Source organism: Bos indicus x Bos taurus, chromosome 5 (assembly GCF_003369695.1).
Source record: "Bos indicus x Bos taurus breed Angus x Brahman F1 hybrid chromosome 5, Bos_hybrid_MaternalHap_v2.0, whole genome shotgun sequence".
NCBI lineage: Eukaryota > Metazoa > Chordata > Mammalia > Artiodactyla > Bovidae > Bos > Bos indicus x Bos taurus.
Genome location: NC_040080.1, coordinates 67,889,350 through 67,913,705, shown reverse-complemented (window position 1 = coordinate 67,913,705; position 24,356 = coordinate 67,889,350).

Sequence of the window (24,356 nt, the reverse complement as noted above, 5' to 3'; positions counted from 1 at the left end):
CCTCTTAATGAAAGTGAAAGAGGAAAGTGAAAAAATTGGCTTAAAACTCAACAACTCAAAAACTAACTTCATGGCAAATAGACGGGAAACAGTGGAAACTGAGAGACTTTATTTTTAGGGGCTCCAAAATCACTGCAGGTTGTTACTGCAGCCATGAAATTAAAAGATGCTTGCTCCTTGGAAGAAAAGCTATGACCAACCTAGACAGCATATTACAAAGAAGAGACATTCCTTTGCCAGTAAAGGCCTATCTAGCTATGGTTTTACCAGTAGTCATGTTTGGATGTGAGAGCTGGACTATAAAGAAAGCTGAGCACTGCAGAATTGATTCTTTTGAACTGCGGTGTTGGAGAACACTCTTGAGATTCCCTTAAACAGCAAGGAGATCCAACCAGTCCATCCTAAAGGAAATCAGTCCTGAATATTGTTTCAAAGGACTGATGCTGTTGGTGAAACTGCAATTCTTTGGCCACCTGATATGAAGAACTAACTCATTGGAAAAGACCCTGATGCTGGGAAAGATTGAAGGAAAGATGCAGGAAAAGGGGACAACAGAGGAGGAGATGGTTGGATGGCATCACCGACTCAATAGATATGAGTTTGAACAAGCTCTGGGAGTTAGTGATGGACAGGGAGGCCTGGTGTGCTGCAGTCCATGGGGTTGCAAAGAGTCGGGCATGACTGAGTGACTGGACTGAACTGAACTGATTTAAAAGGTAAACTCAATTAAAAACATTAGAATCAGAAAGAAGCCATTTTGCTTGTCCTTGAATTAAATTAGAATTACTTTAAAATCATACTTTGATCTATTTTTTGAAGAATCATCACGACCATCTTATAAAAATTACCTAAAATTACAAACTTTGATCATTGGAACTTTTTATTTGCTCCATCCTTTTTATTCTCTCTGTGATTATAAGTTTCTTTTGTCTTCCATGTCTATATTATCTTCTATGTATTCATTGTTTTCTCTGTGGGGGCTCAAATTGTTTTTACAGTTCACTAATATTTTATACACCTATGGCTATTCATTAATTCAAATAATACCCTAATGTTTTATTTTTATGGTTAACTTCAGTGGTTATAGTTTTCATTTCTTTAATTCCTACCTGGTTCATTTTCAAAACTGCCTTCATTTTTCCTTCTCTTTGAACATAATAAGCTACTTATTTTGAAGTCATTTCAGATTTTTTTTCTAATATTTAGCTTTTGTGGGTCAAGTTACTCAAATTTTTTCATACTTCACTTTCTGTGACAATTCATTTCTCTGCCATGTTTAAGGTCTTTGATGCTGAGTTTAACCCATCTAGGTGTTGCCGTCCATGGGATTGTTGTGTGCTCTAAACTGTGGGATGAACTCTAGCGTTGCCAGGGCCTTACAGATGTGGATCGGTGTTTATACTAATTTCTTTGTCTTAGTGTGGTTTTTAACCCTGCAGTAGGATGCTGGCATGAAACTCCAGTTTTTCAGAGGTGGTGGTTTTCACTTAAAGTCATAAAACATGGCAAAAATTCTTGCTGCTTTCTAAAGTGGTAGGTTGAGGTTGTTTTTTTTTTCTTTTTGTTTTCTTATTGTTTTTGTCTTTATTCAAATAATCTCACTGAAATGTTTATAGCTTAAAGCCCTGACTTCTCCCCTCTTCTGTTGAGCTTTGGTGACACTCTTAGGTGATTAACTACTGGCTATTAATCTCATCTTCATTTCTAAAACAAGGATATTTGCTTTCTTGCTATCAAATTCAGTTACATATACATACTTTTAATTTTTTTTTTTATTATTTTAGCCAACATTTGCATTGTTTAAAGCATAAAGTGTGTTCTTCCACATAAGCTTCTCAATCATATTTACTGGAGTTCTGGAACCAGTTCTAAGATTGGTTATAATAGGGCTAAATTTATTAGAGTTATGAAATTGAATTTACAGTAGTATTTTGAGTACTCATTTAACCTACCTGTTGATGAGTATTCACGAAGACTTTGTAATTTGAATTCAAAATGAACCTGATATCCATTGAATTGCTTTATGAAAGGGAACACTTTCTCCTTCTAAAATGTGCAGAATTTACTCCTCTGATGATCACCAATATTAGAAACCGACATAGTTCTATGAATGTTAGAATGGTTTTCTCATTCTCTCTGTTTCTATCTCTCTTTATAAATAAATATATGATTTGCAATTATGTAATATATGATATAAATATAGAGAAACTCTAAGTTTTGTGATTATAACTGTACTCCCACTTGCCTATTTATGAATTTATTACAGAGCTATTAATCCATTTATTCACATCCCATCTTTTTTAATAAAGATTTTAAAGTAAATGGACAGTATTATTCAGCATTTGAAAATTCTTATATGATACAGAGGACAGATTGGTGGTTGCCAGAGGTGCGGGATGGGGGGGAGTGTAGTCAAAATGCATGAAAGAAGTCAAAAGGTACAAACTTCTAGTTAAAATAAGTTTTAGAATATATAAGATGTGATATACAATGTGGTGACTATAGTTACTAATACCATATTGCATATATGAAAGTTGCTAAGAGAGTGGATCTTAAAAGTTCCTATCATAAGGGAAAAACATTCTGTGAATACGTATGGTGGCAGATGTTAACTGGGCTTATTGTGGTGATCATTTCATTATATATATATATATATATATATATCTCAAATCATTATATTGTACAGTTGAAACTAGTATAATGTATGTCAATTATACTTTAATATTAAAAAAAGTTTTTATATGAATTCATTAATGTCAAAGACACAATAGCATGTGTTTGTCACTCAATCATGTCTGACTCTTTGTGACCCCATGGACTGTAAGCTGCCTCTGTCCATGGACTTCTTCAGGCAAGAATACTGGAGTAGGTAGGTATTCCCTTTTCCAAGGGATCTCCCAACCCTGGGATCAAACGTGGGTCTTCTGCATTGCAGGGAGATTCTTTACCATCTGAGCCACCAGGGAAGCCTCCAAAGACACAATATTTACCTAAAACTGAGTGAAATTTCATGGTACAGAAGTCTCAGTGCAATGTTAAAATCTCATTTTAATTTTTAAAAAAACAACTAATTTACATTATTCCATTCCTAAAGCTTTGAAGTTATTTTGAATACTCAGTGCTATTACCCAGCATAAATCCAGATTCCAGTGACATCTGCTTAACTTGCTTAAAGTAATACTTGCTCACAGATGCCATTCAACCTGCAGTGTCAGTGTTCACTATTCCTCTCACAATGTCCTCCATTTAATGGGATTACAGATCAACATTCTTCTTGTGCATAGTTAATTTAACTTTTAATAATCAGTGAAAAAAAGTGTAAGCTTTTTTAGCAGCCACAGAGATAAGGAGAATATACTCAGGAAAAAAAAAAAAAAAACTTTTCGTGCATGTAAGGTGTTCCTGTATCTACTCTTGTGTCCCAGAGCAAATAAACCTGGAGGTGAAACCATCTTCTAAATCATAGTATCTTGAGGAACTGTATGCCTCAAGTATTTTTGACTCTCATTGCTTCATATTGTGCTTTGAAAAATTTGTTTCAGTCACCAAAGTTTCAACAGGTGTTGGATCTGTAAGCCCTATGTCCATGATTTTCTAAAGTCTGAAAAATGACAAAAATATTTATTCTTTGGTCCAGCATTGCTTTAGATGTACAGTTTGATTACTGTACATTGTATATTACTTTAATTTTGGTTTAGTATGACTTTCTTTTTTAAAATTAGCACAGAAAGCTGCTATCTCTCCACCTATTTTTTTTTTTTTTTGGCTCTAGTATCAGAAACTGGTTTGATGGCTATTTAAGGAAATGCTCTTTATAGTGGTATAAGGAAATATTTATAAAAGTAAAATACTTCTCACTGTGAATAAACTCTCCAGCATCCTTGCCAGCTATAAAATTCTATGAATACTCTGACCACAGTTATTATGGCACAGCTATTTGTATTCAAAAATACAGTATACGCTTCTATTCCACATTATTTCCTTTATAAATTTCATTCTATTTCCTTAATATAGTAGATATAATATTGTAGGAAAGTAACGTAATTGTCCGTCTAGTCAAGGCTATGGTTTTTCCTGTGGTAATGTATGGATGTGAGAGTTGGACTGTGAAGAAGGCTGAGCACCGAAGAATTGATGCTTTTGAACTGTGGTGTTGGAGAAGACTCTTGAGAGTCCCTTGGACTGCAAGGAGATCCACCCAGTCCATTCTAAAGGAGATCAGCCCTGGGTGGGTGTTCTTTGGAAGGACTGATGCTAAAGCTGAAACTCCAGTACTCTGGCCACCTTATGCGAAGAGTTGACTCATTGGAAAAAACTCTGATGCTGGGAGGGATTGGGGGCAGGAGGAGAAGGGGATGACAGAGGATGAGATGGCTAGATGGCATCACTGACTCGATGGATGTGAGTCTGAGTGAACTCCGGGAGTTGGTGATGACAGGGAGGCCTGGCGTGCTGCGATTCATGGGATCGCAGAGAGTCAGACACGACTGAGCGACTGAACTGAACTGAACTGAACATGCTGCTGCTGCTGCTAAGTCACTTCAGTCATGTCCGACTCTGTGCGACCCCATAGATGGCAGCCCACCAGGCTCCCGCGTCCCTGGGATTCTCCAGGCAAGAACACTGGAGTGGGTTGCCATTTCCTTCTCCAATGCATGAAAGTGAAAAATGAAAGTGAAGTCGCTCAGTGGTATCTGACCCTCAGCGACCCCATGGGCTGCATCCTTCCAGGCTCCTCCATCCATGGGATTTTCCAGGCAAGAGTACTGGAGTGGGGTGCCATTGAACATAATGTAAATTAATTACAATAAAGACAAGAAGGAAATGAAATTTCATTTTATTTATCTATATATCATGCAGGAATATATTGGTCAGCTAATGTATGTGATGAGTAATGGCTTGTTTCCTTTGAATAGTATCTGCTGTTATATGGTTAAAAAAAATCTGAGCTGGAACTTTGTGTTATTTAAATCTATAATCTCATAGCCTGGCTCAGTACCCAGTAGGCTTTCTATAATGGACTGATTGAGGATTAAAATGTTGAGATTAATACATGACATGCTACTAACTTTTAATAACCATACCATAACTTCTAGGAGAATTTGAGATTCTAGATTTGAGTATTTTGATTTGAGTAATCTATCTAAACTTGAGTAATTTTGATTTCCCATCAAGCCCCTTTCCAATGAGTATATAACTAGATGAATAAACATCTGAAAAATGTGAAAAGTAAGTACGTATGAAATAAGTACATACTTATTTTACATATGAAACATAAGTAAATAGCTAGCCTAATAATTAGCTACCTAACTAGCATTTGTTCTCCCTAGTTAGGGAACTAATATTTGACACAAGACCACATCTTCAAGAGTTGCAATGCTGTAGGGTTACCCAAAGGGACTGTGTCTTTGATAGCTATAAAATCTAAAGGTTAGTTTCTTACTTTTGAAAGAATTAAAATGACATGTATCTCTCAGATACACTTCAAGCCATCACAGGCATCAAGGCAGCAGAGCCAGGAGGTCACAGGTGAACTTTCAACTAAAATGGTATTTTATTTCCTTGATAGAGAATTTTCCATAAAGTGATAGGCATACACAATATCTCAAATCTTTTCCATTATTCCCCTGCTGAGAGCCTTTTACTTTACATTTCTCCTACTCACTTTTTCCTATGAAATTTTAATATCTTTAATATAGTGTGTGTATGCCCAAGTGTATGTGTGTGTGCATTTGTGTGTATAGCGTAGTTGTGCTTTATACATAAAAAATACAGATTTTTTTACATCGTAAGAACTACTTTGTTTTTTCCTTTGGGGCAAAAGCACCCACTTGAGAATAAATAGCTTATACTGGTATTCTGAAGTGTTGGCTTTTAGAAGTGCCCAAATGTTCTAAGAATGATGGAAGGTACAGGATGTGGGCAGGAGCTTCTCTATAAATGTATATGTATTTGAATGTAAGTGTGTATGCATGTGAATATATCAGTGCTTATGGAGTTTAGTGGTTCTTAGTGAAACTCTCTGTGAATGTGATGGGCAGGATTCTAAAAGCTTGAGTGCAGAGTACTGCTCAGTGTTCTAAGAATAGTTTTACTATGCTTGTCTTAACTAGATCTTTGTAGCTGTATCCTCTCTTGAGTAAACTTGTCATCAGAATTGAAGAATAACAACATCAGTTTGTCGGAGAAGGTAATGGCATCCCACTCCAGTACTCTTGCCTGGAAAATCCCATGGACGGAGGAGCGTGGTGGGCTGTAGTCCATGGGGTCACTAACAGTCAGACACGACTGAGCGACTTCCCTTTCACTTTTCATTTTCATGCATTGGAGAAGGAAATGGCAACCCACTCCAGTGTTCTTGCTTGGAGAATCCCAGGGACGGGGGAGCCTGGTGGTCTGCCGTCTCTGGGGTTGCACAGAGTCGGACACGACTGAAGTGACTTAGCAGCAGCAACATCAGTTTGTAACTTGCTCCCCTTTGGAAACTCTAAGAAAGATGGGGAAAAAATGCAGACTAGCAGTTAAATTAAGAAATCACACCTTGGAAAGAACCAGCATTGAAAAATGATCATGTTTTTACAGAGAAGATAATAGCAATCCTTATGAAAGATAACCAGAAAGTATAGCATGCTTCTTTTCATCCTAATAATATAATTTAAAAATAATTAGGTAGAGGCTGAGAGAGATATGCATTCTCCTGAGGAGTGGGGGATTCAGTGGGCAGGAGGAAGGGTAAAAGGTGGGCAAGGCCCAGCATGAGTTGTCAGAGCTCAGGAAGGGAGTGGAGATGCTAATGGGGGTAGGGAGTCGGTGATGACTATTAGAGATTAGTTCCATATTCTAGAGATTAATTCAGTAAGTAATTATATTTAGAATAATGAGAACTAACTTTATCATTGTCAGAGAAAGAAGATGCAAATAGGAAATGAAAGAACACTAGGATAAACCTTGCAATATTGGATTAGAATTAGAACTGCTGATACAAACAATTAAATATAAATATAGAAGTGTGTGTATGTACTGATGCATGTATTCTCTAGCTCTGTCCAGAACTGATGTGTCCCTACCAGTTTCTCAGTTGATTTCTAAATACCATTCCCAAGAAAAATGAAGCAGGGCACCTTGGAGAAAAGACAGATAAAAAAATATGGAAATATGTCAGAAAGACACAGAATTGATCTTGAAGAGGTCCCTACTGAAAAAAAACTAAAAAAAATTGTGTATCCAAGTAATTAACCTATTGATTAAAAAGCAACTCATGAGTTGATACCGATGTAAATGAATGACTACAAAGATATTCTTTTCAATAAAATACAACAGATAATGGTAGGAAATAATAATGGAATTAGAAAAGTACTGTTAGGTAACCATCATAATAATAGTTAATTCAATCAAGAAAAACCAAAGAAGATAAAAAAATATTTAAGAAATAGGATTCTTATACAGAGTTAATTAACCTCTCATCAAAATGATAATTGCAGTGGAGAAAATGTAGTAATCTCACAAAGGAAAAAAAAATTGGCAGAGGTGGATTTAGTCAAGTGAACAGTGTTAATATCTCAAGAAATTAGAACATTGAAATCACATGGGACTTGATAAGATACAAGTCCAAATATTTGTGATCTTCTTGCCATGGGATTCTCCAGGCAAGAATACTGGAGTGGGACTTGATAAGATGCAAGTCCAAATATTTGTGATATTCTTGCCATGGGATTCTCCAGGCAAGAATACTGGAGTGGGTTACCATGCCCTCCTTCAGGGGATCTTTCCAACCCAGGTACTGAACCCACGTCTCATGTCTCCTGCATTGGAAGGTGGGTTCTTTACCACTAGTACTGCCTGGGAAATTGTGTGTCAAAAATGTATGACCTGAAACTAATAATAGTGGAAGCTCAGGTAAATCCTAATTGAGGTATATTCTAAAAATTATTTACACAAATGCAAACATCTCAAAATCATGAATGTCAAAGATTAAGTAAGAGTTTCAGGTTGGAAAATAATAAAGAGACATAACAAATGAGTACACAACACATGAGCTTGGCTCAATTTTCTGTAAACATTATTGCAGCTATAAGCAACAAAGATTCGATAGATCTATGGGTTAGATAGTAATAAAGTAGCAAACATTTTTTTTATTTTCATGGTTTATTGTCTAGACATAGAATAAGATCCTTATTTGTACAACTTATACTCCAAAGTATTAGGTCAAAATGAGTCATTATATCAGCAACCTACTCTCAAATGTTTTGGGGAAGTAAAAGAGCTATCTCTTTTAATTTTCTAGCTATTTTGCAGTTGAAAATTATTTCGAAATAAATATTATCTTCTTTTTAAAAATGTTATTTTTTACAAATATACTTTTACTAAGTACAAAATTAAATCCAAATTAGTAGCATAAATTTTTTTCTTGAAGAGAGTCTCTGGAGACATATTTAGTTCTATTTGTCACTAATTATGTACGTCAGTTTGGCCATATCTTTTAAGCTTTATGGACCTGATACTTTCGATTAAGTCTGTGCTAAAGCTTTGACTATTTTACTCCCTTTTCAGTCTTTCCTTAGCACCAAACTCACTGTGAATTATTCATAAACTGAAGAACACTTTGGAGTTAGCAAAATCATTCTTGTTGCTAATTAACTTGGCGTTTCTGTCCTGATAATTGAATTTTACTCCATTTCCCTGTTCCCCTTCCTCTTCTTAGAGAATTTTCTAGAATTTTAGTACTCTGCAACTTAAATGTTGTTATTATCTTTCCAATTTACCATTCTAACACAGTACAACTTTTTAACCACACCCTCCATCCAAATTAGACTTCTGCTCCTTTTTGACCCTCTAGTCTCTGTTAGACTTCACTGATATCATGTCTGCATGTCTTAGAATCTTTGAGGATTACTAGCCTTGGATTGATCTTAATGCTTTACCCATTATGTTACTATACCTATTTTCTATACTCAGGGCAATCTGAAACACCAGCATTATTGCCATGCTCTTTAAAGGCTATGATTTCTTTTATTTTGAATTTTGTTTCAGCAACTGCAGCTGAGAATGTGAACCCTCCCCCACCCCACCCCACAGGTATGCCGTAAACAAAGAGACAAATCTAGTTGAAACCAATGCTTTTCAGTTTTTTCTTTGTCATCATTAAAGTTTAGTATATGCAATTGAGTTGTAGCAATTCATAAAACAATGTTGTTTCCTGTATTTCAATTTCTAGCAGGATGGTTTCAAAGGAAGAAAGATGATGTCTGACTAAATTTTTCTACAAGGAAAGCCCTACTATTTAATATACATAGTGAACTTGATAAATATTTATGGAATCAACACAAATGGAATATCATACATGCCGTTTTGGGGGGAAAAAAGGTCAAATATGAAAATTAAATTGACTTACAAAATATTCTTCATTGTTTTGTGAAATGCCAAATCTTCTGATTCAGAATCTAGCTGTAGAAGGCTTTGTCAAGAAACTGGATAATAATTGTATTACCTTGTTCACTAGAAGGATGCACTTTATGCCTTTAGGTTTATATCAGGTGTTTTTCTTTCCTGTTTTAATTATTTATCGATCATATAATGTTGAAATATTCATTCATTAATTCCCTGAATAGTTATTAAATAATGGGCCAAATCCTTTGCCAGGTGATGAGTATATAAAAATAAAAAGTACCTACATTCTCAAAACTCACAGTCTAGGAGAAGCAGATTCCTATATATTCTTAAAAAGATAGGACCATGAACAGTATGAAAGAAAGCATTAGTATTTTTCAGGGGCTGTGCATTTGATCCTTTACATAAATCATGTAATTTTATTCTCACAAAAACCTGTGAAACAGAACTGTTTTATTTGTTCAACAAATTATAAATATGATCCCTTACTATGTGTTAGGCAATATTCTAGGCTCTAGTTATAAAGCTATTAGCAAAACAGACAGAAATACCTTTTCTAGTGTAGATTACATCTCTTTTAGGAATAGAAACCAAAGTAAAATAAGTAAGCAGACTATTTATTGGATTTAATGATGATAAGAGCTGTGGAGGTAAGATGAGAAATTTGAGTTTGGGTGGGTTACAGTTTTAGCAGGGTTAAAGGGATATTTTTTGTTATGTTATATTTAATAAATTATTGGATCATTGTAATTAAATATAGAAACCAAGGTCCACAGCAGGTAATTAATTTGCTGAAGGTCACAGAAAATCTAGAAGAGCCCAGAGTTAAACTCAGACTGCCTGTTCTTGTGATTTGCTTACAACCTCCCAAGTGCCTATTCTTACCTCTACCCCAATTTTACATAGTTTCTTTTTAAAAGCATCAAATTTTACTCACCTTTAATATCCTTTCATCAGTTAGGTTGAAAAGGAGAGTAACTTAGTGAATTGACTTTCCTGTCAGCAATGAAAAATCTAGAGACCTTGGATAGCACCAGAGCAGGAGTTCATAAAGTACCTCAGTCAGTTAAGTGACTGATGTGAAAGTAACTTTAGGAAGTCCAGGTGTAGCATTGGGCTTCTCACATCTTGTGACTGCATGCCTTTCCTAAGTACCACAGAGCACATTGTAAGACATTTCAAACTTTCTACCTCCCTCTAAGTCCAAACACATCTGGAGCAAACCCAGTAAATTTGGCCGTCAGCCAGCAAGTTAGACAGAAATTCCCATTTGAGAGTCAGCCTAGTGGAATGTGAATAAAAGAGGTTGACCATTACTCGCATTTATCTGGTAACCTGCATCACCTTTATGTCCACTTCTTCAACCCTCCTTATCGTGTCTTTATAAATAGGACAGTGAAAAAAAAAAAGAAAAAAAAAATAGGACAGTGATTTCAAGTACCTCAGAATTTATCTAGCATCTCTTATTCAACCCTAGAGGATTAGCATTCTACTCACACCAAAGCTAGTTACAGGATCACCCCCTTAAGCCCCTCAGAGACCTCCTGGCTGATAATTACTGCTATTTTATTTATGTCATTGAAGGATTTGTACTTTCTTTTTGGCCATCTGTCTATCCAGATTGAATAAGATCTGTTGGCCCAGTGTTACTGCCATGAATTTTTCAAGGACCACACAGTGCCACGTTGTCTCGAGTTAGTTAATCCTATAAAACCCTTTTGGAAACCATTTGAAACACTGTTATGTGGAATGCCATGTAAAAAGAAAGTGCACATTGTCATGTTTTCAGAAGCATCGAGTAAGACCACCCTTGTTATTTCAAGTCAGAAATACTCTAAATGAGATTATGATGGAAGAAAAAATCCTACTGTTCCATTCCCTCTTCCCCACCCCCCAAACCCCCTGGTAGAGCTTACACTTTCAGGAGTTTATTACAGAACTGTGTTTTCTGGTATAACTGCTAAACTTTCTCTAGAGAAGTTTGTTGCATTTATGTTTTATGTATTCTCACATCTTTCTAATATTAATATACTATGACAAATATATTTCAAGTCAAGCTTTATAAACCATTTTATTAGCTTAGAAATACAATTTTATAATGTGACAGATTACATAGCAATATTAGCTTGTCATTTTAGATGAGAGGTCATTAAAATTACCTCAACTTATAGTTTTAGTCAGCTTTACTACCTGCTGTGTCAAACCTCTCAAATTTCTAAATTTCCATAATGATTATAGTTCAATGACTACTTTAATGTCCCATGTTATGTTTTGAATTCCATAGCAGTTGCATGAGGAGGTGATTGGCAATAAATCTGTACTCTGAGTTCATTTAAAAACTTACTCTTGATGTCTTGATTTACTTGCTTAACCACAACTTTCTGAGTCCAAGGCAAGCTCCTACAATTGTTTCCAGAATCAGAGAGCACTTTAAGCTTCCAGAAACCTGTGTGTGTGTGTCCCTTATCACTATAATTTTGAACTCTCTCCACATTTTAGAATTTTAGAATGTCAAAGCTAGAAGATTCCTAGATGGGTTATTTAATACAGTTATCTGACTTAACAGAGAAGTAAATTGCTCAATGTTACACAGATAAAACATAATGGATATTGGACTATAAATTAAGCAGGATTCAAATGTGGTTTCCAAGATTCTTACCTCCTGGTATACATGTCTTGTAATGTAATTTTCTACATTTTATTGCTGATGAGTTAAGTAGTAAGTTATCACTTCCTTGATAAGGTTACAATATGTGGCAAAGGTGAACAGATTTTTGGAGATATAATTCAGGTCCCTAAAAAGTTTATTTTAAATTAATCAAATAGCAGATTAACATTACTGGGGATGACTGAATAAGATGAGCGCTTTAAAAGAAAATCTAAAGATCAGAGGTAAAATAAGCTAGAGAGATTAGGAACAACATAAATTTTCCTATTAGTATTGAAGAAGCAAAGAACCAAAATCGAAAGATGACCTATGGAAGCTGAGTGGTCCCCAGATGATAGATAATAATTAAGCAGATCAATTCAGTAAGGCAAGAGACTGAATTCTGCCAACAGCCAGGTAGTTTGGAAGAGAATTCTGAGTCTCGCGTGGGACTAAAGCCAGACTGACACTTCTACTCCAGTTTGGTGAAACTCTGGGTGGGGAGCCAGGTGATCTATTCCAGAACTCCTAACTTAATAAAGTTGTGAGATAATGCATCTGTATGATTTTTAGCAACTAAATTTTTGTTACTTATTACACAGCAATAGAAAAATAATGCAAAGCATAACTCAGAATTTTTTTCTTAATTCCAAGAATCAGTGGCATTTCCTGTATATTACTCAATGTTAATATCACATGTGTAATAAAGTTAGTGTTGCTCAGTCGTGTCTGACTCTTTGTGACCCCATGGACTGTAGCCCACCTCTGTCCTTGGAATTCTCCAGGCAAGAATACTGGAGTGGGTTCCCATTCTCTTCTCCAGGGGACTTTCCCAACCCAGGGATCAAACCTGGATATCCTGTATTATAGGCAGATTCTTTACCATCTGAGCCACCAGGAAAGCCCTGTGTGATAAAGTTGAGAACCACATTATCAAATCTAGATATTACTTATTTTGGTAGAAAGAATATTATCTTCATGTCTCTGGACACTTATGTCATATGTCCAAATTGTGATAGAATAAAATCTGTCACAATCTGTGGATCCATATATATCCATATTTGTAAATTTATTACTAAAAAACAAAAAAAATGACAATATCTATATTTTCTTTGTTATTTTTCTAGTACCAGATGACAAAAGTATTAAATGCAATGAAGTCTAAAGAATATTTGTTTTCCATTCAAGAGATTAATTTGATTTCCAGGGGTAAATATAAAAAGAAAGGAAAGTATGACAGAGTTAATAAATTGAAAAATTGAACTCAGAAAAGGAAGTTTTCCTTATTACTCTCAATGTGAAAGCCTGATTCATGTTTCAAACCATACATATCTGTACTGTTTTTCCAAATTTGCCAGATATACCTTTAGGGAAATCAGTTAAGTTGTTTTTGATTCTCCTGAATTCCCTTTGTGTCTTAGAAAAAATATCCCTTTCTATTTTCTGTCATACAGAGAAGCTTCAGCACAGATATAAAACTGTAACTATTTCTTAACATCTCTAAACTGTTTCTTTGAAAACATAAGCAGGCCTAGACTCTACCCTAATTGATTTAAATATGAGGAAAAGTCTACTTTACACAATATCTGTACTTGGGTAAAATTCAACAAGTGATCACATTCATTGCTACCAGAGTTTGCATTCATGTAGGAAGATAAACTTGAAAGTGGGAGATTTAATCACAAATTGTAGTCACTATGCGTAAAATCTTCATTTTAAATCCAAGGAAATGGTGTGAAAAAGCACTGATCTAATATAAATTGTACTTCCTTTTTTTACTTTCCTATTGATGGCCATATAATCTCTGCCTATGTTTAGAAAATTATTTGGTGTATTTCAAAACTCAGGATGTTGTATACTTGCCTGAAACAAGTAAGAATAAAATCAATTCTACTGGCCTTTATGTTCAAACAGATTAATTCTCATTTTAATTTTCCTTTTAATCCTCATATTTATATATAATATAAATATTAAAAAAGAAAACTTTTAATGTTATAAGTGCATCTCTTCTAGACAACAGTCAAATGGAGAAAATTATACAAGGCATGTGTATCAGGACACAGGAATCTTGGACTCCATCTGAGAATTCTGCTCACCATACCATCCAATATCCATTATATTTTATTTAGCGAGCTTTGATCAGTGTACTTCTATTGCCATCTGTATAATTAGGTAATTTAATGTTAGTCTTAAACTCAAGTTTTTAGAAATGATGTGCCTACAGACTACAAATTTGCGAATTCTTCATCATAATTTAATATATAGACCTGGACAGTAGTGTGCTGGAACCCTGTTTTGCTAGCTCACAAGAGCTGGTTGTGTTCCCGATTGTCCAAGTTTGCATTCAGTGATGTTATCCCAGTAGCTTAAAACTGGCCATAGTGTTGTTATTAAGTCTCTCAGTTGTGTCCTTCTCTTTGTGACCCATGGACTACCACACGCCAGCCTTCTCTGTCCTTCACCATTTCCCGGAACTTGCTCAGACTCATGTCCATTGAGTCGATGATGCCATCCATCTCATCCTCTGTTGTCCCATTCTTCTCCTGCCCTCAATCTTTCCCAGCATCAAGGCCTTTTCTAATGAGTCAGCTCTTCACATCAGGTGGCCAAGTATTGGAGCTTTAGCTTCAGCATCAGGCCTTCCAATGAATATTCAGGGTTGGCCATAGTGAGACTATGGTAAATGGTAAATGTGAAAAGCTAGAATTTTGTTTATTATTTTTTTTCTCTTTTAAATATCACATTCAAGAAAAAAGAGACACAAAGGAAGGATTAGGAAGAAAGAAAATTACTAGATCATGGTTATAGTTTGTTGTGATTGGATTTAGATATACCAGTTTATTATTTATTTGCTGTTGGTGCATTTTTATCTATTTTTTCCTATCTTCTTTTGGATTATTTCAATATATTTTAAAATTTATGACCATTAGCTATACATTTTTGTAATGTAAAAAAAATTTTATTTATTTATTTTATTTGGAGGCTAATTACTTTGCAATATTGTAGTGGTTTTTGCCTTGCATTGACATGAGTCAGCCATTGGTGTACATGTGTCCCCTATCCTGAACCCTCTTCCCACCTCCCTCCCCATCCCATCCCTGAGGGTCGTCCCAGTGTACCGGCCCTGAGCACCCTGTCTCATGCATCAAACCTGGACTGGCGATCTATTTCACATATGATAATATACATGTTTCAAACCATCCCACCCTCACCTTCTCCCACAGAGTCCAAAAGTCTCTTTACATCTGTGTCTCTTTTGCTGCCTTGCATATAGGGTCATTGTTACCATCTTTCTAAATTCCATATATGTGCGTTGGTATACTGTATTGGTGTTTTTCTTTCTGACTTACTTCACTCTGTATAATAGGCTCCAGTTTCATCCACCTCCTTAGAACTGATTCAAGTGCATTCTTTTAATAGCTAAGTAATATTCCATTCTATATATGTACCACAGCTTTCTTATCCATTCATCTGGCAATGGACATTTAGGTTGCTTCCATGTCCTGGCTATTGTAAACAGTGCTGCGATGAACATTGGGGTACACATGTCTCTTTCAATTTGGGTTTCCCTGGTGTGTATGCCCAGCAGTGGGATTGCTGGGTCATAAGGCAGTTCTATTTCCAGTTTTTTAAGGAATCTCCACATTGTTCTCCATAGTGGCTGTACTAGTTTGCATTCCCACCAACAGTGTAAGAGGGTTCCCTTTTCTCCACACCCTCTCCTGCATTTATTGTTTGTAGACTTTTTGATAGCAGCCATTCTGACCAGCGTGAGATGGTACCTCATTATGGTTTTAATTTGCATTGATCTCATAATGAGTGATGTTGAGCATCTTTTCATGTGTTTGTTAGCTATCTGTATGTCTTTGGAGAAATGTCTGTTTAGTTCTTTGGCCCATTTTTTGATTGGGTCATTTATTTTTCTGGAATTGAGCTGCAGGAGTTGCTTGTATATTTTTGAGATTAGTTGTTTGTCAGTTGCTTCATTTGCTATTATTTTCTCCCATTCTGAAGGCTGTCTTTTCATCTTGCTTATAGTTGCCTTCATTGTGCAAAAGCTTTTAAGTTTAATTAGGTCCCATTTGTTTAGTTTTGCTTATATTTCCAATATTCTGTGAGGTGGGTCATAGAGGATCCTGCTGTGATGTATGTCAGAGAGTGTTTTGCCTATGTTTTCCTCTAGGAGTTTTATAGTTTCTAGTCTTACATTTAGATCTTTAATCCATTTTGAGTTTATTTTCGTGTATGGTGTTAGAAAGTGTTCTAGTATCATTCTTTTACAAGTGGTTGACCAGTTTTCCCAGCACCACTTGTTAAAGAGATTGCCTTTTCTCCATTGTATATTCTTGTCTCCTTTGTCAAAGATAAGGTGACCATAGGTGTGTGGATTTATCTCTGGGCTTTCTATTTTGTTCCATGGATCTATATTTCTGTCTTTGTGCCAGTGCCATATTGTCTTAATGACTGTAGTTTTCTATATATAGGTCTTTGGTTTCTTTAGATAGATTTATTCCTAAGTATTTTATTCTTTATGTTGCAATGGTGAATGGAATTGTTTCCTTAATTTCTCTTTCTGTTTTCTCATTGTTAGTGTATAGGAATGCAAGAGATTTCTGTGTGTTAATTTTATATCCTGCAACTTTACTGTATTCATTGATTAGCTCTAGTAATATTCTGGTGGTGTCTTTAGGGTTTTCTATGTAGAGGATCATATCATATGTAAAAAGTGAGAGTTTTACTTCTTCTTTTCCAATCTGGATTCCTTCTATTTCTTTTTCTTCTCTGATTGCTGTGGCTAAAACTTCCAAAACTATGTTGAATAGTAGTGATGAGAGGGTGGACCCTTATCTTGTTCCTGACTTTAGGGGAAATGCTTTCAATTTTTCACCATTGAGGATAATGTTTGCTGTGGGTTTAACATATATGGCTTTTATTTATGTTGAGATATGTTCCTTCTATGCCTGCATTCTGGAGGGTTTTGTGTTTTTTTTTTAATCATAAATGGATATTGAATTTTGTCAAAGGCTTTCTCTGCATCTATTGAGATAATCATATGATTTTTATCTGTCAATTTGTTAATGTGGTGTATCACATTGATTGATTTGTGAATATTGAAGAATCCTTGCATCCCAGGAATAAAGCACACTTGGTAATGATAAATGCTCTTTTTAATATGTTTTTGGATTCTGTTTGCAAGAATTTTGTTAAGGATTTTTGCATCTATGTTTATCAGTGATATTGGCCTGTAGTTTTCTTTTTTTGTGGCATCTTTGTCTGGTTTTGGTATTAGGGTGATGGTGGCCTCATAGAATGAGTTTGGAAGTTTACCTTCCTCTGCAATTTTCTGGAAGTTTCAGTAGGATAGGTGTTAGCTCTTCTCTAAATTTTTTGTAAAATTCAGCTGTGAAGTTGTCTGGTCCTGGGATTTTGTTTGTTGGGAGATTTTTTATTACAGTTTCAATTTCCATGCTTGTGATGGGTCTGTTCAGATTTTCTATTTCTTCCTGGTTCAGTTTTGGAAGGTTATACTTTTCTAAGAATTCATCCATTTCTTCCAAGTTGTCCATTTTATTAGCATATAGTTGCTGATAGTAGTCTCTTATGATCCTTTGTATTTCTGTGTTGTCTGTTGTGATTTCTCCATTTTCATTTCTAATTTTGTCATTTTGATTCTTCTCCCTTTTTTTCTTGATGAGTCTGGCTAATGGTTTGTCTATTTTATTTATCTTCTCAAAGAACCAGCTTTTAGTTTTGTTGATTTTTGCTATAGTCTCCTTTGTTTCTTTTTTATTTATTTCTGCCCTAATTTTTATAATTTCTTTCCTTCTAATAACCCTGGGGTTCTTTATTTCTTCTTTTTCTATTTGCTTTAGGTGTAGAGTTAGGTTATTTATTTGATTCTTCTCTTGTTTCTTGAGGTAAGCTTGTATTGCTATGAGCCTTCCCCTTAGTACTGCTTTTACTGAATCCCGTAGGTTTTGGGTTGTCTTGTTTTCATTTTCATTCATTCTATGCATATTTTGATTTCTTTTTTGATTTCTTCTGTGATTTGTTGGTTATTCAGAAGTGTGTTGTTTAGCCTCCCTATGTTTTGTATTTTTAATAGTTTTTTTTTTTTTTTTTCCTGTAGTTGACATCTAACCTTACTGCATTGTGATCAGAAAAGATGCTTGAAATGATTTAATTTTTTTTGAATTTACCAAGGCTAGATTTATAGCCCAGGATGTGATCTATCCTGGAGAAGGTTCCGTGTGCACTTGAGAAAAAGGTGAAATTCATTTTTTTGGGGTGAAATGTCCTATAGATATCAATTAGGTCTAACTGGTCCAATGTATCACTTAAAGTTTGTGTTTCCTTGCTAATCTTCTGTTTAGTTGATCTATCCGTAGGTATGAGTGGGGTATTAAAGTCTCTCACTATTATTGTGTTACTGTTCATTTCCCCTTTCATACTTGTTAGCATTTCCCTTACATATTGCAGTGCTCCTATGTTAGGTGTATATATATTTATAATTGTTATAACTTCTTCTTGGATTGATCCTTTGTCTCTTTTCACAGCCTTTATTTCAAAGTCTATTTTTATCTGATATAAGTATTGCTACCCCTGCTTTCTTTTGGACTCCATTTGCATGAAGTATCTTTTTCCAGCCCTTCACTTTCAGTCTGTATGTGTCCCTTGTTTTGAGGTGGGTCTCTTGTAGACAGCATATATAGGTGTCTTGTTTTTGTATCCATTCAGCCAGTCTTTGTCTTTTGGTTGGGGCATTCAACCCATTTACATTTAGGGTAATTATTGATAAGTGTGATCCCATTGCCATTTACTTTGTTGTTTTGATTTTGAGTTTATAAACCTTTTCTGTGTTTCCTGTCTAGAGAAGATCCTTTAGCATTCGTTGAAGAGCTCGTTTGGTGGTGCTGAATTCTCTCAGCTTTTGCTTGTCTGTAAAGCTTTTGATTTCTCCTTAATATTTGAATGAGATCCTTGCTGTGTATAGTAATCTGGGTTGTAGGTTTTTCTCTTTCATCACCAAGTATGTCCTGCCATTCCCTTCTGGCCTGAAGAGTTTCTATTGAAAGATTAGCTGTTACCCTTATAGGAATCCCCGTTTGTGTTATTTGTTGCTTTTTCCTTGCTGCTTTTAGTATTTGCTCTTTGTGTTTGATCTCCATTAATTTGATTAATATGTGTCCTGGGGTGTTTTGCCTTGGGTTTAATCATGTTTGGGACTCTCTGGGTTTCTTGGACTTGGGTGGCTATTTCTTTCCCCATTTTAAGGACGTTTTCAACTATTATCTTCTCAAGCATTTTCTCATGGCCTTTCTTTTTGTCTTCTTCTTCTGGGACTCCTATGATTCAAATGTTGGGGCAATTAACATTGTCCCAGAGGTCTCTGAGGCTGTCCTCATTTCTTTTCATTATTTTTTCTTTTTCCCTCTCTTCTTCATTTATTTCCATTCTATCTTCCACCTCACTTAGCGTATCTTCTGCCTCCGTTATTCTACTGTTAGTTCCCTCCAGAGTGTTGTTGATCTCAGTTATTGCAATATTCATTATTGACTGACTCTTTTTTATTTCTTCTAGGTCCTTGTTAAACATTTCTTGCATCTTCTCAATCCTTTTCTCCAGTCTATTTATCTGTAACTCCATTTTGTTTTCAAAAATTTGGATCATCTTTACTATCATTGTTCTGAATTCTTTTTCAGGTGGACTCCCTATCTCTTCCTCTTTTGTTTGGTTTGGTGGGCATTTATCAGTTCCTTTACCTGCTGAATATTTCTCTGCCTTTTCATTTTCTTTATATTGCTTTGTTTGGGGTGGCCTTTCTGTATGCTGGAAGTTTGTGGTTCCTCTTTATTGTGGAGGTTGCTCCCTGTGGGTGGGGTTGGACTAGTGGCTTGTCAAGGTTTCCTGATTAGGGAGACTTGCATCAGTGTTCTGATGGGTGGAGCTGGATTTCTTCTCTCTGGAGTGCAATAAAATGAAGTGTCCAGTAGTGAGTTTTGAGGTGTCTGTGGGTTTGGTGTGACACTTGGCCACCTGTATTTTAATGCTCAGGGCTATGTTCCTGCGTTGCTGGAGAATTAGTGTGGTATGTCTTACTCTGGAACTTGTTGGATCTTGGGTGGAGCTTGGTTTCAGTGTAGGTATGAAGGCTTTTTGATAAAGCTCTTGTCGATTAATGTTCCCTGAAGTCAGGAGTTCTCTGGTGTTCTCAAATTTTGTATTTAAACCTCTTGCCTCTGGCTTTCAGTCCTATTCTTACAGTAGTCTCAAGACTCCTCCATCCTTACAGCACTGATAATAAAACATCTACGTTAATAGTGAAAAGGTTGTCCACAGTGAAGGACACTCAGAGAGGTTCACAGTTACATGGAGAAGAGAAGAGGGAGTAGGGAGATAGAGGTGACCAGGTGGAGAAGAGGGAAAATCAAAAAGGGAGAGAGCAGTCTAGCCAATAATGAATTCCCTAAGTGCTCTCCACAGTCTGGAACACCCAGAGAAGTTCATGAAGTTACATAGAGAAGAAAAGGAGAAGGGAGATAGAGGTGACCAGGAGGAGAAGATCAGATCAGATAGGTCTCTCAGTTGTATCCGACTCTTTGCGACCCCATAAATCGCAGCACGCTAGGCCTCCCTGTCCATCATCAACTCGCGGAGTTCACTCAGACTCATGTCCATCGAGTCCATGATGCCATCCATCTCATCCTCTGTCGTCCCCTTCTCCTCCTGCCCCCAATCCCTCCCAGCATCAGAGTCTTTTCCAATGAGTCAACTCTTCACATGAGGTGGCCAAAGTACTGGAGTTTCAGCTTTAGCATCATTCCTTCCAAAGAAATCCCAGGGCTGATCTCCTTCAGAATGGACTGGTTGGATCTCCTTGCAGTCCAAGGGACTCTCAAGAGTCTTCTCCAACACCACAGTTCAAAAGCATTAATTCCTCGGCACTCAGCCTTCTTCATAGTCCAACTCTCACATCCATACATGACCACAGGAAAAACCATAGCCTTGACTAGACGAACCTTTGTTAGCAAAGTAATGTCTCTGCTTTTGAATATGCTATCTAGGTTGGTCATAACTTTCCTTCCAAGGAGTAAGCGTCTTTTAATTATGGCTGCAGTCACCATTTGCAGTGATTTTGGAGCCCAGAAAAATAAAGTCTGACACTGTTTCCACTGTTTCCCATCTATTTCCCATCAAGTGGTGGGACCGGATTCCATGATCTTTGTTTTCTGAATGTTGAGCTTTAAGCCAACTTTTTCACTCTCCTCTTTCACTTTCATCAAGAGGCTTTTGAGTTCCTCTTCACTTTCTTCCATAAGGGTGGTGTCATCTGCATATCTGAGGTTATTGATATTTCTCCCTGCAATCTTGATTCCAGCTTGTGTTTCTTCTAGTCCAGCATTTCTCATGATGTACTCTGCATAGAAGTTAAATAAGCAGGGTGACAATATACAGCCTTGATGTACTCCTTTTCCTATTTGGAACCAGTCTGTTGTTCCATGTCCAGTTCTAACTGTTGCCTCCTGACCTGCATAGAGGTTTCTCAAGAGGCAGGTCAGGTGGTCTGGTATTCCCATTTCTTGAAGAATTTTCCACAGTTTATTGTGATCCACACAGTCAAAGGCTTTGGCATAGTCAATAAAGCAGAAATAGATGTTTTTCTGGAACTCTCTTGCTTTTTCTACGATCCAGTGGATGTTGGCAATTTGATCTCTGGTTCCTCTGCTTTTTCTAAAACCAGCTTGAACATCAGGAAGTTCACGGTTCACATATTGCTGAAGGCTGGCTTGGAGAATTTTGAGTATTACTTTACTAGCGTGTGAGATGAGTGCAATTGTGTGATAGTTTGAGCATTCTTTGGCATTGCCTTTCTCTGGGATTGGAATGAAAACTGACCTTTTTCAGTCCTGTGGCCACTGCTGAGTTTTCCGTATTTGCTGGCATATTGAGTGCAGCACTTTCACAGCATCATCTTTCAGGATTTGGAATAGCTCAACTGGAATTATATCACCTCCACTAGCTTTGTTTGTAGTGATGCTTTCTAAGGCCCACTTGACTTCACAAGAGGGACAGTCAAAAAGGGAGAGACCAACCTAGGCAATAATCAGTTCCCTAAGTGTTCTCCACAGCCTGGAACACCCAGAGAGATTCAGAGTTAAATAGAGAAGAGAAGGGGGAGGGTGGAGATAGAGCTGACCTAGGGGAGAAAAGGGACATCCAGAAAGAGAGAGATCAATTATCCAGTAATCACACCCCTAAGTAAAAATGGGTACTGAAGATTAGATGCTTAAAGGTACAAAATTGATAACAAATACCAGAAAGCAAAGATTAAAAATCTAGACTAGAGGTTAGACTCTAAAAAATATAATATTAAAAATACAAAACAAAATCAATCACAAAAATTATAAAAAATATACATGTGAAATTTGCTTTAAAAATAGGGTCTTTTGTCAAGGTTATAAGATGAAAATTAAAAATAAAATGATTATCAAAATGGTTATAAAAATGAAAGTTAAGGAGTAATAAAGAACTTGAAAATTAAAAAAAATTAAAGAATAATAATAGTAAAAATATATCTAGGAATTTCTCTGGAGCTCTTGAGGGCAGTGTTGGGTCAGTTCAGTTTAAGATAGTTCCTTGTTCCAGCTTATACTTCTTCTCAATTTCTATAGGCCCCTTCCAATGCTTAGTCAGTGCTAAATACAGGTCCCTTCCAGAGCAGCTCCCTCTTCTTTGTTTATTTTGGCTTCCTCTGTTTGGAAGTCTCTTCAGTGTCTAATTTCTGCCCTGACACAAGGGGCAAAGGTGGTAACTTACTGAGGCTCACTTGTTCAGTTGTGCTGTAGGGAGGGAGGAACACTGCAAACAAATATCACTGGCATGTGTGGGGAGTGCTCATAGGGTATAGACTCCACTGGGTTTGCCCCAGTTCACAGCATCTGGGCTTTCCCAGACTACACTGCTCAGGCTCCAGGTTGCTCTAAAGGGGAACTGTCAAAAGTGGGCCCTGAGAAAGGCAATGCCAAAGAATGCTCAAACTATCACACAATTGCACTCATCTCACACTTCCCAGGTCTAAGCTGCTCAGGTTCAGGTTCTTGGGTACTCCACAAAGGCACAGACTCAGTTGGGCATGTGTTTTGTGCCATTCCCAGGTCTGAGGAGCTCAGGCGACCAGGTGCTTGGAGAGCACACTATCTCAGGTGTGTGGTGCATCTTATCACCTCTCCTGTCTCAGCTGCTTGGTTTCCTGGGTGCACTGTCTGCTGTGTGTCTCCTCTGGGGGGCTGATCTCAGGCTGCGACCCTCCTGGAAGATGTCAACTGTCCAGGATCCCAGGAAGACTTGGTTAGCATCTGGGAGCCTGCCTACAGTTTGGTAGAGGATGCTGTCTCTGGGCCTGAGATTGCCTCTCACCTTCCAGCTCTGGCTGCGGCCCACTTGCCTCTCTGCCTCTGGTAGGGGGATGCGCTGGTCCCCAGCCAGCTAGCTCTCCTTTAGTATTCACTCAGTCCTTTTGTTCTGTGAGCCGGCCAGGCTGTGCCTTCCTTAGATCTTTTCATGGAAAAGTCCTCTCTCTTTTTTTTCCTCTCAAACTGTGGCTATCCGACAGTTTGGATTGCTATCTCACATTAGCTCCTTCAGATTGTCCTCAGGGCATTCAGGCCTGGCCTTATCCTAAGCATGCAACCCGCACCTCCCCCGCTTGCTGGTGGCAGACATGAGCCTCTGGGCTATTTCTCCGCTGTTAGTTGTGGTTAAGGCACATATCCTGTGGGTTTTGTGTTTTGGGTATTTTCCCCTCCTGGTTATGTTGCCTTCTGAGATTCCAAAACTCCCCACAGACCACTGGTGAGAGGGTTTCCTGGTGTTTGGAAACTACTCCTCCTTCATGACTCCCTCCCTGGGATGGGTCTCAGTCCCTAACTCCTTTATCTGTCTTTTTGTCTTCTATATTTTGTCCTACCTCCTTTTGAAGAGAATGGGCTGCCTTTCTGGGTGCCTGGTGTCCTCCACCAGCATTCAGAAGTTGTTTTGTGGAAGTTGCTCAGCATTCAAATGATCTTTTGATGAATTTGTTGGGGAGAAAGTGGTCTCCCTGTCCTATTCCTCTGCCATCTTAGGACCACCCCCCTTTGTAACTTTTAATGGCCAGTTCAAGGAAACTTTCTGAAATCTATATGTACTATTGATGAGTTCATTTCTTAATTTCTCCAATCTTTATATATAAATATTGTTTTTTCTTGACTATAACTGTTTTCTTTTGGAATCACTTGGATATTTATTTGCAAAGAACCTGGCTTTAATACATAAATGGATA